General features: G+C 36.1%; 1 non-coding gene across 1 annotated transcript; it reads right to left on the bottom strand.

The window, feature by feature from the left end:
- Nucleotides 1-1,508: 1,508 nt before the first annotated feature.
- On the bottom strand, nt 1,509-1,615 carry LOC132537855 (U6 spliceosomal RNA). Its single transcript, XR_009549280.1, has one exon. It is a non-coding gene; the product is annotated as a U6 spliceosomal RNA (small nuclear RNA).
- Nucleotides 1,616-6,514: the final 4,899 nt, after the last annotated feature.

Here is a 6,514-nt window from a genome sequence, read left to right as displayed (position 1 = left end):
AACAAGTTACCATGAAAGGTGAGTTATTTCCTGAGACATTGGTAGGAATAGCTAAAAGAAACACCTGAAACCTGGTGCAATTGCTGTGATTTTTCATTGTGGCATTCATGGACTACTCAACTAGTTGAGGTTTTTCTTTTATTTTTTCAGGTTTCTTTATTGTTTTTAAATTTATTTATAAAATAAAAAATTAAAAATATTGACATGACCATAGGATAGAGGGGTAAAATTCCACACAGTTCCCACCACCAGAGTCCCATATCCTATTCCCTCCACTGTAAGCTTTCCTATTCTTTATATGTCTGGGAGCATGGACCCAGGGTCATTATGGGATGAAGAAGGTGGAAATTCTGGCTTATGTAATTGCTTCTCTGCTGAACATGGGCATTAGCAGCCTGTCTCTGTCATTCCCTAATGGGGCAGGGTTCTGTAGAGGTGTGGCTCCAGAGTGCACTGTTGAGGTCTCTGTTCTGGAAGTCACGGCATCATGGTAGTGTCTGCAACTTTGTGGCTGAAAAAGCATTTATATATAAAGAAGAACAAATTGTTTAATAATCAAAAACCTAAAGGTAAGAATATAGCAGACAATATTTGCTATCTCTATTTTGGGAGAAGCTAGTATGTTTATTTTAAGTATATTGCAAGATGTCCACGACTTTATTACTTTTTGCCTGTTTCTGACAGCTAACATGCAGGTAGACCAAACGTATTGTCTGGGGAAATGGTGTCAGAGTTGGAAATAGGAGTAGAAATTTGGATCGGGGAAGAGAGTAACTTCCAAATATGGGATAAATATATAAATATTATTAACTATAAACCCCATTGATTTGATCTAGGGGCTGTATTCTATGCAGGAGCATTTGTAACATCTGCACCCCTATAGGTCTGAGCTCACATTCTGTGATCATAGCTAAGAGCATTCTAGGCTGCACCCATTGCTGGACCCATCGTCCTTGAGTGGTAGAGGATTTTGCTCTAACTGCCCTTCAGAGAATGGGGTAGTCCTTACCATTGTTAATCCACATTGAGGGCAAGTCCAAAATGAAACAGGTTGTGGTGGTACTGGTTGCACTGATTATGTTGAGATCAGCAGATGCAGTATCAGTTGGTCTGAGTTGAGAGAAGCCTGCTGAAAAAGGAGCCGTGCTGCTCAGGTTCCAGGACTGGGAGAAATAGGGAGTTTAAAGAGAACAGGGAGGGTTCTTGCTGTCTTAGAGTTTAAGAAGGCAATAAATAGATATTACTATAACCAGGTTATTTGGAAATTTGGTTGACTTTGAAAATTTCATTGTTAGAATTTTCTGTATCATGCAAGACCTCACCATGATATCTGTCATTAAATGCTATTTGCATACAGCTTTAGCTAATATAGTGACAGAGCCAGTTGCTTCTGCTCTGTTCTAAGATTATATGTGATTTAATATTTCAAGGAAAAAGTCATTATTATTATTAGAAATGTATTATCAATTTAAGCCCACTGTTAAAATTCAGTCGAGTTCCCAATTTGAAAAAATAGTGAACGCTTCATGAGGTTGCATGTTATCCTTGTGCAGGGGCCACGCTAATCTTCTCTCTATCCTTGCAATGTCAGTATATGTGCTGCTGAAGTGAGAACTCAACCAGTGGAGTTTTAAGGGGGATCCGTACGTAAGGGTAACCCACATCTAGGACAGTTTCTCAGATTGTCAGCCTCTTCCCCATCCTATGATGATTAACCTTTAGTCTTCTTCCTTTAGTATGCACATCCACATACTATGGCCTCAACCTGGATAAAAGGGGAAGATACTGGTGCAACTCTGAGACATCTTGATGTCTGGTCTTTTTTTAATTCTGTATGATGAATGTGTAGTGAACCATGGTATGGGGAGGCTTATTCAGTCAGTCCAGTCAGCTCAACCAACACTCTTCATAACCATTCATGTCTGACAGATGGGGGTCCCTGTCCCTTAAGCTAACTAACAATCCCAGCTAAATAAGTTTCTTAAGTAATAACCCCACTGAACTGTTATCACTGACCTAGGATAACTCAATTTCTTTTTTTTAATATTTTATTTATTGATTGATGAGAAAGATAGGAAGAAAGAGAGAAAGAACCAGACATCACTCTGGCACATGTGCTGCCGGGGGCTGAACTCAGGACCTTATGATTGAGAGTCCAACACTTTATCCACTGGCCACCCCCTGGGCCACAACTCAATTTCTTAAACTAGGTATTATCCATAGATTTGACAGGTCTCAAATCTTCCTAATAGCAGTTACATTTTCTTTAAAAGCTTAAAACTACTGAATCTCCTTTTATCCAGAAGAGAAAATTGAAGAATAACGGGAGGAATCTTTTAGTATGTAATCTTCCCCAGGAAACACTGATGTTGACTCTGGGAAATCAAGTTTCACTCTCCTAAAAAACAAAACAAAACCACAAAAAAAAAAAACTAAACAACTTTTGCTGAGATTTTTAGGTAATTATGGTAAAAAAAATAAATAAAGACTCAATATGTTAGCAAATGATACAATTACAGTATCATTGTCAACAGTGACACATACAATGTGTCAATGGCCAATAATTTTCTAGATTAACATCCTTACTTCCTATTAGATTTTATGTTTTAGTTCAAATATATCAACATTAGTACACTAGTATTTTTCCCCTTTGAAATGTCTTATTTATGCCATTTTTAATGGAAAATAGCATTTAAATTTCATTTTGAGTTGATTAAAATGTATTTATACTCATGTTTACATGGGATATGAATTAACTCCATCTGCCTTAAACTAGAGTTAAATGCCTAATACAATTTGCTTCCTATAAAACCCCAAACAGTAGCTGTTTTATATTAAAATAATCTATATAACATTTACTGTACCAATTTTCTGAAAACAGTATGGTCAGAAAATTACAAGCAAGCGAGTTCACCTAGTTGCTCATTAAATGAAAGTCCTGTTTAGTAGAGTACCAGTTTGTTTTTATTCTTTTTTATTTATTTGTTGTGTCCCTTTTTTAATTGATAAACTGAATTGAATCATGTATTCTAGTTGAATGTTAGTCTTGAATACAGCCAAATTCACTCCAAAATCCTCCTCAGTCCTCTGTTTCGAGCAGTTAATTCTTACATGCTTGATAGCTCTCCTTGAACCTGTTCACTGCATCAACACATTTATCAGTACCTCTGCCAGGAGAATTCACTCTAAAGAAACATTTGAGATGGGAGGAGTCAAAAAGGGAATGCAAAATAAATATACAATGAGTAATAAATAATTACAGGAGATATGTAGTGTATGCATATATACATATATATGTATTTCAAAACTTGTACTTGCAAAATTTCATTTTGGGAAAAAAAGCCTATCAAAGCATATCATTTTAATTATACTTCTATTACCAGGGGACTATGAAAGTGTATATTAAATTAATGGAATGGATTGCCTTGGTTCCACAGTGGTTATTAGCAGGAAGAGCTCCCAGTTTTCTTATTATGTACATCACTAACTTTAATTGCATTAGGCTGAGCTGGGAGAGCTATTTTTAGGAAATATTTCATCCACAAAACAATTTCTGTTGGCTGTCTGCCTACCACAGCTTCAGGACTGAGGTTTCTCTCATAAATGTTAACTTATTATTTCTGTCAGTCATGCTTTAGCACATACTACCCAAAATGACTCTGGCTCTCAAGAATATCCACTCACACCCATCTGTAAGAGGAAACTGGTGAAGTAACTACAACCAGCTTATTCTGTTAGCATTTTATGACAAGTGCGCCAACATACCATACCTGAATGCACACATATATACCACAGTCCTGGAGTTCTCCAGATAGGGAGGGGAGATTATTGTCCACAAAACGCAAAATGTGAAGATTTTATAAACTAAAACGTTCAGTCACAGAGTAAATTAGCTCTAAGCTACTTGCACCCAGCCACTCATGAAGTCATCTGAAACTGATCTCAAATCACAAATGAACTATGATGGTAAGTACAGGGTAATTTACTAATATTATATTTCTCATGCCAAGGTCTTAAACAGAATCTAAAAATTACAAAATTTGAAGAAAATTTAGAAATGATGCACTCTAAGACTTTTATTTGTTACATAAATCCACTGAGAACAAGTGACATAGCCATTGAGAAGTAAAATTTGACAGTCTTGCAAGACTAATGACATACCAGTCATTTGCTATAAACATATATGGATATGTTCGTGTGTAGAGATATGTGTAGCAGTCAGTGTTTTTGCTTTTAAAAATTAGAAATAGCCTAAGTACTTCTTTATAGTTTAAATTAACTAAAATATATTCATACTATTAAACATCATAAAGTTTTAGGAAATATGATGTAGACTGTTTTGTCAATTTAAAGATTCTAGTATATATTAATTGAAAAAAATCAGTCCATAATGTATGAAACTAATGTGACATTAGTTGTATGAAATAAAATATGATACAATTGATAAATTGTATAATTTGTAGGAATACATAAGAAATCTATTTTCTATATATTTTTCATATATTAGACAATGCATATATAAGTATATGCACACATAAACATAGCATTTTATTATTATTAATTTATTATTATTATTTTAATTCAATTCCTTTTGTTGCCCCTGTTGTTACTGCTGTTGTCATTGTTGTATAGGACAGAGAGAAATGGAGAGAGGAGGGGAAAACAGAGAGGGAGAGAGAAAGATACAATACCTGCAAACCTGCTTCACCACTTGTGAAGCGACTCCCCTGTAGGTGGGGAGCCGGGGGCTCGAACCAGGATCTTTAACGCCTATCCATTGCACCATCTGCTCTTAACCCACTGCACTACCACTCAAATCCCTTAATTTTTTTTTTTTTTAACGAGAGATACAGAAAGATACAGAGAGATCAGAGCACTGCTCAGTGAGGGTTTGTAGTTAGTGCCAGGGACTGAACCTGAGACCACAGAGTCTCAGACATAAAGTCATTAGCTACCATTATGGAATCTCACCAATGCACAAACATAGCTGAGTTCAAAGAGATGGTCATGTAGATGATATTATACTTTGTATTACATACTATATGTTTGTTTAACACTAATTATGCATTCATATATTACATGCTTATACTAAAACTAACTCGAATCAATAGGAGAAGCAAATTGTCCTAGGTACTCCACTAATTTGTATTGTAGAGTCAAAATAAGATAAATATACAAACATTTCAGAGTAAAATCATTAGTGTCATGGATTTTACCACTGAGGTACACCAGAACTGAGTAAAGATGGCAAGCCCTTATTTAATATTTACTTTAGTTGGGACACTGTATTAAAGGCATAATGCATATTAATTTGTCTTCTTTTTTTCACACCACCCTATTAGACATCTGTGCTGTTTGAGGCACTAAATTTCCACCACTTAACTCCCCACCCTCACCCAGCACAAACACCTTACAGCTATTCCCTTCACTTTGAGTTTGACTTTGGTCAATGGAACTGTTGTAAACTGAAACTAAGCAGAAGCTTCAAAAGTTGGTGAGGTCTTGCCAGGTCCAGCTAGTGACTTCTTCCAGCAACCTCGATTACCTTTATGCAGCAAGAGTAGACTCATGAAAGGGAATGGAGCTCTTTTCCTTAGCAAGGTAAGGCCTTTGCTGTATAAAGCAGTCCCTCCCAGATTTCAGCCTCTTCAAATTCAGCCATCATTGCCCATTTACTCAGTTTACACTTCACTGTTGCAATAGATGGAAGTAAAATTTGTTTCCATTACCTCAGAGACAGGAGAGTGTACTTTACCTCTGATAGTTTCTACATTACAATCCCTCCTCTCCACTCTTGTTTTATAATTAAGCTTTAAATCTAAGTTAATATTGTGGCAATGTTATCTCCACTACAAGTGCATTTTGTAATTTGATTTAAAAAAATGCGGGTAGAGAATTTTGTTATTTTTTTAAAAAGGGTAGTTTTTGTTTTTTTCCCCTGAGTAGATAATAAATCACAAAGTGAAAAACAGACAAACCAGACCTGAATGCAAACTCAAGTCCCCAAGTAGTGCTTTTTCATGATTTCCAGATTTGGGGTGGATCCTTGACATAAAATAAATTAGCATGTATATTGTTTTGAGCTGCAGGCTATAATTTACAAATGAAAGGGATGATAAAGTATTCAAACTTCTTTATGCTGGTCTCACCTAGATCATTCTAGAAAGCAACTGACTCTTAGCAGATTTATGCCTAGATTTTCATTCTTGTCTCTCCAAGATAGATTAAATGTATTCACTTTTTTTTTGTTGTTTATTTGTTTTTGTTTTTTGCTTTCAGGGTCATCTCTAGGGCTATAAATCCGCTGCTCCTGGTGGTCATTTTTCCATTTTATTGCATAGAACGGAGAGAAATTGAGAGGAGGGGGAGAGAAGGGGAGAGTGAAAATGAGATAACTGCAGACCTGCTTCTCAGCTTTTGAAGTGTCCCCTCTGTGGGTAGGGAGCCAGGGATTCGAACCCTGATCCTTGCACACATCCTTATGCTTCCTGCAGTGCACCACTGCCCATATGTT

This window comes from Erinaceus europaeus, chromosome 3 (assembly GCF_950295315.1).
Source record: "Erinaceus europaeus chromosome 3, mEriEur2.1, whole genome shotgun sequence".
Classification (NCBI taxonomy): domain Eukaryota; kingdom Metazoa; phylum Chordata; class Mammalia; order Eulipotyphla; family Erinaceidae; genus Erinaceus; species Erinaceus europaeus.
The sequence above is the reverse complement of the archived record's forward strand: the minus strand, read 5'-3'. Positions and strand labels throughout refer to the sequence as shown.